At 40.4% G+C, this 7,815-nt stretch overlaps 1 long non-coding RNA gene across 1 annotated transcript; it reads left to right on the top strand.

Annotated features, from left to right (window-relative positions):
- Positions 1-881: 881 nt before the first annotated feature.
- LOC119367607 lies at positions 882-3,623 on the top strand. Its single transcript, XR_005176361.1, has 4 exons — positions 882-1,250; positions 1,642-1,685; positions 2,078-2,191; positions 2,287-3,623. It is a non-coding gene; the product is annotated as an uncharacterized LOC119367607 (long non-coding RNA).
- The last annotated feature ends 4,192 nt before the right edge of the window (positions 3,624-7,815 follow it).

The raw sequence follows: 7,815 nt of genomic DNA, 5'->3' as shown, positions 1-7,815 counted from the left end.
GGCGGTGCTTGATCGAGCGAGTGGCTGGTGTCGTCGCAGTAGCTAGCCCGACATGCTAACGATGATGGTGGATGGAGCACGGGAAACACGAGATCCACATGGACATCACCGTCCGTAGCGTACGCACGCGTCCAGGCTAGGCAGTGTCCCCGCGGGGCGTGAGTGTTCCACCGAGTTGTGTTACTCCAGAAGCCCAGATCGACCAAGCATCCAGTGAATAGTAGTTTGCTGCACGTGGAAAGCTAGCTAGCCTCAAGGATCCATCAGGTGCTCTCTCTACACTTGCATACGTGCATCTTCAAGTTCGACCAATCGATCAACCATGCTTCAGTTTAGTAGTTAGGATCTTGGGGCAGGCCATGACAAAGCCTAGGAAGTTGAGCGCGGGCCGGCGGCCTAGGCGCCCCACAGCGCCGATGAGGCGACGCCACACACGGCGGCAACCATCTCCGGCGTCTAGTACGATCAAAGCTCCCAGACCTCTCCCCGCCCCTTCAATTCTGGCTGGCCATCTCGCATCTTTTTCTTATCGCAGACGTTTCAACAAAGGAGAGAACGACAGGGAGGAAGAGGTTGATGAGAGGGATGGATATGACATGCGGACCCGTATTGTCGGTGAGAGTAGCAGGTGAACCCAGTTGGGATTGCCTTTTTCCCGGTGTGCCAAACAGGTTGAAGGTCGATATTAACCGGGATCAACAAGTATGGGGTGCCGATTTCAGGGATTAAAAGGTGAGGGTTCAATTTCGACAGGGCGTACGAGTTTAAGGTTTTTTTTCGGACTTTAGTCAGAAAAAAAATAAACCAACCACGTCGCATGGACGCACGTCCCACGCCTTCTCCCCCAACCACCCCTCGCTCCCAAATCTGGATGCACCTCCCGCACCTCGCCACCTCCTTTCCTCGCCTCCCCGCCCAGACCTGGTATCCCATCGGAGGCCGGCGTCCCCAACTCTCTGCCTCTCTACATCAGTCGCTCGCTGAGGGGCCGTACAAACGACCCCCATGTCACCGCCACATGAGGCCGCTGCCCCCAGCTCTCTGTCTCTTTCCATCTGTTGCTCATCGAGGGGTCGTACAAACGACCCGCAGGTCACCGGTGACCAGCTCTTCCTCCGTCCGCCGCTCGCTGCCTGCCCAAACGCTAGCCAGAAAAATCAGTTGCTGCTACCTCCCAGCGGCGTCCCACCCCGTCCGGAGTGCCGCCTGTCCCCTGGTCCTGCCGCCCCGCACGCTCCTAGCCCATCAAGGTAATTTTCCCTCTCCTTTTACTTTAGACGGTGCATAGCAGTCAGAAGTTGTATGTGTGGCGATGACAAATTGATATGGGGAGTTGAAGGGGATCATGTACACCTTGCTCATGGTGCGGTCGTGATGACATGGACTGCTGGCGATGACGAATGAGTACAACCTTCTGTTCATCAAGTGTACGGAAACAGAAGGGGATCATGTACTGTTGGGAACAGAAGGTTGTACTCACGATCTTGATAACCATTTAATTTTTTTCCGTGTTAACAAAATCAGCTAATCATATTCTCTAATAGAAGTGAAGTGTACGGAAAGCTACATATGTAATCGCAATACTAACTGTTGCATGAATTGGCTTAATTATGAGTTATCTAACGTTTTTTGTGCCTACAGATTGTTCCTTGTTGGGTTGCAACCTCCATGGCAGATGATACGAGGTACATGTTATTCTTTTTCTCTCTGTTTTGAACAGTGGGTAGGTTTGAAAATAATGTTTTGTCAATCAAATTTATTGGTGCAGTATGAACATGAGGTACATCCATAGCAATGAACTGGATTTTTCATTGGTCGACAATTGAAATAGTCACTAGGCTCCCTTGCATAGTTTCAAATAGTCAGAGGCCCTTGGGTACTCAATAATGTTTACGTTGCAATAATTGGTCAAAAACTGGACCTGGATGTTACACACATTAGGAATATGTTTTCCTCAAATATGAGCTCAGCTTGTAAGAAATTGAAAAGGGAGCAGTGTCATCTTCTAATATTTCGTTTCCTCCCTTGAGCTTGATACACTGTTAGTATACATACTCATGTGTGTTTTCTCCTGCAGATTGGTACACTAATATATGTCCAACTGCTGAAAGAAAATAGCATGAATGAATTTAGAGCTTTCTTGCAATGTTCGCTTGCTTGCCGTTGTCTCGTATATGTACATATAAATCAGGTTTGCCCAAGACTTAACCTTTTCTCTAAACATAATTGGTCGGAGCATTTGTCTTTGTTTTAGGATATTTATCCAGACATGAATGCTATTTGTAGGTGTTACAAAGATGGTTGGTGAAGATTATGTTATCAAATCAACAACTGATCTGGTAAAATAAAGAAGCAGCAAATGAGCTAGAAAAAAAAATCAGACTGGAGATGGATAGAACCGGCATCCTAATGTTTCATGCATATTGGTTGCTTGTTTGGCAAAGCATGTTGGTAGATGTGAGAGGTAAACTTGTCTCCAGACCTGCTTGTTGTCCATCCACATAAAGACTTGAACATGTATCTTGTGCAATGCGTGATTCAACTACTAACAACATGGACATTATTGATCATAAATAAATGAGATAGTATATTCTTTAGTTATTTTGGTGGTCTTAGTTCTATTGCGAATAATAGCCCCTTCCAATCAGTTTACCATCTCGAAATATAGAAGTAGCTAGCTTGCTATAGGTTGAACGAGGCATTGCTGCGGCACAAACATTCTGTGGGTCACCAGAATTGGTAACTGTGGTCAAGAAAAAGAAGCTCACTCACAACTACTCAAAGATGGGTTGAAGCCTCAACAAGTATGTTTGCTTGCATGTTACAATGATGATATGACAAAGAGCTTTGCCATGGTATGTTTCCTTATGCCCTGCACCTTTTTAGTTAAGCTGAGATGTGAAATTTTTCATCAATCTAGGAGATCAAGTTTATCAATTTGTATACCTTATCCATCTTTATTAAGTGCTGAAGATGCCAGAATTATTAAGTTTCTTTGTAACTGTTGTCACTTCTATCGAGCATCGTGCCCTTGTTGATACTTCAGATCAAACGAGCAGAAGAGAAGCCGAGTCCAAGTACTTGGTTGGCATTCGCATTGCAAGGGAGTGTTAAAGACAGTGACCTTGCCTTCTCCAAGAAAGTCCAAGTACTTGGTTGGCATTTGCATTGCTAGGGAGTGTTAGATACAACGACCTCGCCTTCTCCAAGAAAGTCCAAGTACTTGGTTGGTGTTTGCATTGCAAGGGAGTGTTAGAGACAACGACCTCACCTTCTCCAAGAATGTCCCTGGTGCCAGTGTGAATTATATTATGGACATGGTTTTGGTCACCCAATACTTCGATATCATGAAAGGGATTGGGCATCGTCCAATTCATCTTCATTGTTCATCCCATATGGTCCTGGAGTCGTCAAAGATGTTGTGTCACAGATAAGAGGTGGTCTCCTCCAAGCCAATACCGAAAATGTTGGGTTCTCCCAAGAGTTGTGAAGTTCTTCATCATTAGCCTAGAAATATTACATGATAAATGTTAGCCAATATCATTAGAAATTTATGTACATGCATGAACTACTATATTGAGTTGTGAATTTCAAGTTTTGAACGGTGTTGCTGAGCTGTTGCTGCCTAGATAAAGCTTGCATTGCGTGTGTTCTATAAAAAACATTTAGCCAGATTCCTGAGTGGTACTTTTTTTGCAACTTGCAACCAAGTCTTGTCATAAATCATCTGGCGATCATCTACTATGTTTTTGTTGATGTGTTAAGCTCTTCTCGATTAGATTGAGCTTAATGCTCTTTGAGCAGTTTGTTGTTGTGCACAAGCTCAAGTCTTATTTGGAGTCGTTTCTTTTAGTCATCATTATGATGTCCATCCCAGAAAGTGGCATGACAGATTTTGATAGTTTAGTCATTGTAACAAGATAATGAGATGGCTAGAGTAGAAGACTTAAGTTAGCTTTATCCAGTATGATTGTTCACACAAATTATGGGTTTTAAAGGTTCCTTGCTTTTCAACACCTATTCAGATTATGATATCAGTAGTTTGTTTTCATGGTCAGCGATGGACTTGGTTGAGGGCCATGAGGATAATGGTACACGTAGCGTGTGAGAGGGTGCAACCATGTGAGATGGTAGGTTTGCACCAACAATTTGCAAAAGTTAAATTTTCTTAGGGTGAAGTTTAAAAAATAGGGGCAAAGGGACATTTAAGTTAATCAAGTCTTATTTTTGCCATGGTCCTAAAATGACGTGGGATAAGCATTATTTGCACTGTGTACATCCTTCCTTGCTCACAAATCAGAAATAGAAATCAAAATAATATTTTCAATCGATAAATATTATGTACTCATAGAAGTATAAGATAAAAAGTGAAGATGGAGCAAAAGGAGAGATTAGGAGAAGATTAGATATCGCTTTGTCTTCTTAAGTTGGTTGCAAAGAGATGAGATTGACCCCGTGGTGCGTGTGTGGGGTGGGGGGCACGAGAAAATCTGTTTATTGATGACAACTACATGTCATCATGTTTAACAAATTTTTTCAACCGAGACAATTATTTGATCACTATGTTTTTTATCCCGTGGCAACGCACGGGCATTAAACTAGTGCTTGCTAAAGTTCCAATCATAAGTGCATATGATCCAAGTAGAGAAAGTATGTTAGCTTATGCCTCTCCCTCAAATAAAATTGCAATAATGATTACCGGTCTAGTTATCGGTTGACTAGGGACAAATAACTTTCTCGTGACAAAAAGCTCTCTACTAAAACTAACTTAGTTGTGTCTTTATCTAAACAACCCCTAGAATTTATTTGCGTGCTCTTTATTATCTTGCAAACCTATCCAACAACACCTACAAAGTACTTCTAGTTTCATACTTGTTCTAGGTAAAGCGAACGTTAAGCATGCGTAGCGTTGTATTGGTGGTCGATAGAACTTGAGGGAATATTTGTTCTACCTTTAGCTCCTCATTGGGTTTGACACTCTTACTTATCGAAAGAGGCTACAATTGATCCCCTATACTTGTGGGTTATCAAGACCTTTTTCTGGCACCGTTGCCAGGGAGTTATAGCGTGGGGTGAATATTCTCGTGTGTGCTTGTTTGCTTTATCACTAAGTAATTTTTATTTCTTGTTCTAAGTTGTCCTCTATCTTTAGTTATGGATATGGAACATGAAATATCAAAAAAATTAGTGGTACTTGATACTCATGGAGATGGGGAACCTCCTAAAACCCTCGATGCTTGTTATGTGAAAGATATTATGCACTACTTCGATAATCCTGAGAAAACCCCATTCAACTATATAATGGGAGTAACGTTGGATCAACGTGAATACTTTAGGGATTATTGCTTGACTCATAAAGGTAAATTGTTATGGGATCAAATTCATATATTGAAGTGGTATTCTTTGGATCTATGCTCTAGATATGATTATACTTGTTGCTCGAGGATGAATGCTCCACATCTTCCCTTTTCATGGAAATTTAATGATAATGAAACCTTAGCTTCTTATGCTAATGGTATATATGATTATTATGATGTGTAACGAATAGAAGAATTTGTTTCTTTTAAGGGTGCTTATGAAATTGAATGTCTGTTTCTAGAGTATGAAGATTGTGATGATGCTGTTTATAGATCTCAAATTTTTGCTATATTTGAATATTGCTATGAGAACTATGAAAATAATGCTAATATTGATATATTTCTTGAGAAAGTCTCCGCTGTCCAAGAAGAGACTAATATTTTGCAGGAGTCTATGGAAGAAGAAATTAATGACATTGTGAGCTCATTGGATGAAAGAGATGAGGAGGAGAGCGAACAACAAAAGGAGGAAGAGCGGATTAGCTACCCGTGCCCACCTTCTAATGAGAGTAACTCTTCAACTCATACATTGTTTAATTTCCCTTCGTGCTTACCGAAGGATGAATGCTATTATGATTGATATGATCCCTTTGATTTTTTTGAAATACCCCTTTTTTGATGAACTTGATGCTTGCTATGCTTGTGGCCATGATGCCAATATGAATTATGCTTATGGATATGAACTTGCTATTGTTCCTTATGTTAAGAATGAAATTGTTTCTATTGCACCCACACATGATAGTCCTATTATCTTTTTGAATTCTCCAAACTACACTCTATCGGAGAAGTTTGCACTTATTAAGGATTATATTGATGGGTTGCCTTTTACCGTTGCACATGATAATTTTGATGAATATAATATGCATGTGCTTGCTGCTCCTACTTGCAATTATTATGAGAGAGGAACTACACCTCCACCTCTCTATGTTTCCAACACAATAAAATTGCAAGAAACTTCTTAAGCTATGCATTGGCCTTTACTTGATGTGCATGAATTGTTCTTGTATGACATGCCGACGCATAGGAAGAGAGTTAGACTTTGTCATTGCTTGATATATGTTGCTTTGTGCTCACTACTAAATGCCAAATCATTGCTAATTCAAATTGGCTTTGATATACCTTGGGACCCGGTGGATTCATTACTTGAGCACCTTATGCCTAGCTTAATGGCTTTAAAGAAAGCGCTACCAGGAAGACAACCCGGATGTTTCAGAGAGTCATTTATTTCTCTTGAGTGATTTTATAGAGTTCAAAAACAAAAAATAAAGAGGGGAACCCAAAACTTTTCAAAAAGGAAAGTGAAAGTGAGAGAGACAAGCATTGTTGAAATGGGGGAGCTCCTTGAACTTTGTTCATGCTCACAGAAACTTTTTGAATCTTAATTACAGAAACTTTTCAACAAAAATAATTATCCCCTTGTACAATTCCATTGTATTATAAAAATAATGTGCCAATGTTTGCCTTTAGTATGTTTAGATTGCTTGTTGGTTTGTGCGGTGCAGAAACAGAAACTTTGGCTGTAGCGCGTGAATTTTCATTTTTTACTAGAATGTCAAATGTTTCTGGAACTTTTTGCACAGTCTTTCCATAAAAAAATTATACGTTGTCCTAATTTTTTAGAATTTTTGGAGTACCAGAAGTATCGTAGTGTTCAGATTACTACAGACTGTCCCATTTAAGACAGATTCTGTTTTTGATGCATTATGTTGCTTGTTTTGATGAAACTATCGATCCTATCGGTGGTATAAGCCATGAAAAATTATATCACTGTAGCTACAATGTAAAAACAAAATATGAATTGGTTTGCAACAGTACTTATAGTAGTGATTTGCTTTATTATACTAATGGATCTTACCGAGCTTTCTGTTGAGTTTTGTGTGGATGAAGTGATCAAACATCGAGGAGGTCTCGATATGAGGAGAAGGAGGATAGGCAAGAGCTCAAGCTTGGGGATTCTCAAGGCACCCCAAGTAAATATTCAAGGAGACTCAAGCGTCTAAGCTTGGGGATGCCCCGGAAGGCATCCCATCTTTCTTCAACAAGTATCGGTATGTTTTCGTCTTCATTTCGTTCATGTGATATGTGCAAATCTTGGAGCGTCTTTTGTGTTTGTTTTTCACTTTTCTTTGATGCGCCATGCTGGTATGAGATATTTCATGGTTGATTTATAGAATGCTCATTGCACTTCACTTATATCTTTTGAGTATGGCTTTATAGAATGCTTCATGTGCTTCACTTATATCATTTGAAGTTTGCATTGCCTGTTTCCCTACACATAGAAAACCGCCATTTGTAGAATGCTCTTTTGCTTCACTTATATTTGTTAAAGCATGGGCATATATTTTGTAGAAAGAATTAAACTCTCTTGCTTCACTTATATCTATTTAGAGAGATGACAGGAATTGGTCATTCACATGGTTAGTCATAAAATCCTACATAAAACTTGTAGATCACTGAA

Source organism: Triticum dicoccoides, chromosome 2B, assembly GCF_002162155.2.
Source record: "Triticum dicoccoides isolate Atlit2015 ecotype Zavitan chromosome 2B, WEW_v2.0, whole genome shotgun sequence".
NCBI lineage: Eukaryota > Viridiplantae > Streptophyta > Magnoliopsida > Poales > Poaceae > Triticum > Triticum dicoccoides.
This window is presented reverse-complemented; position numbering and strand designations above follow the sequence as displayed.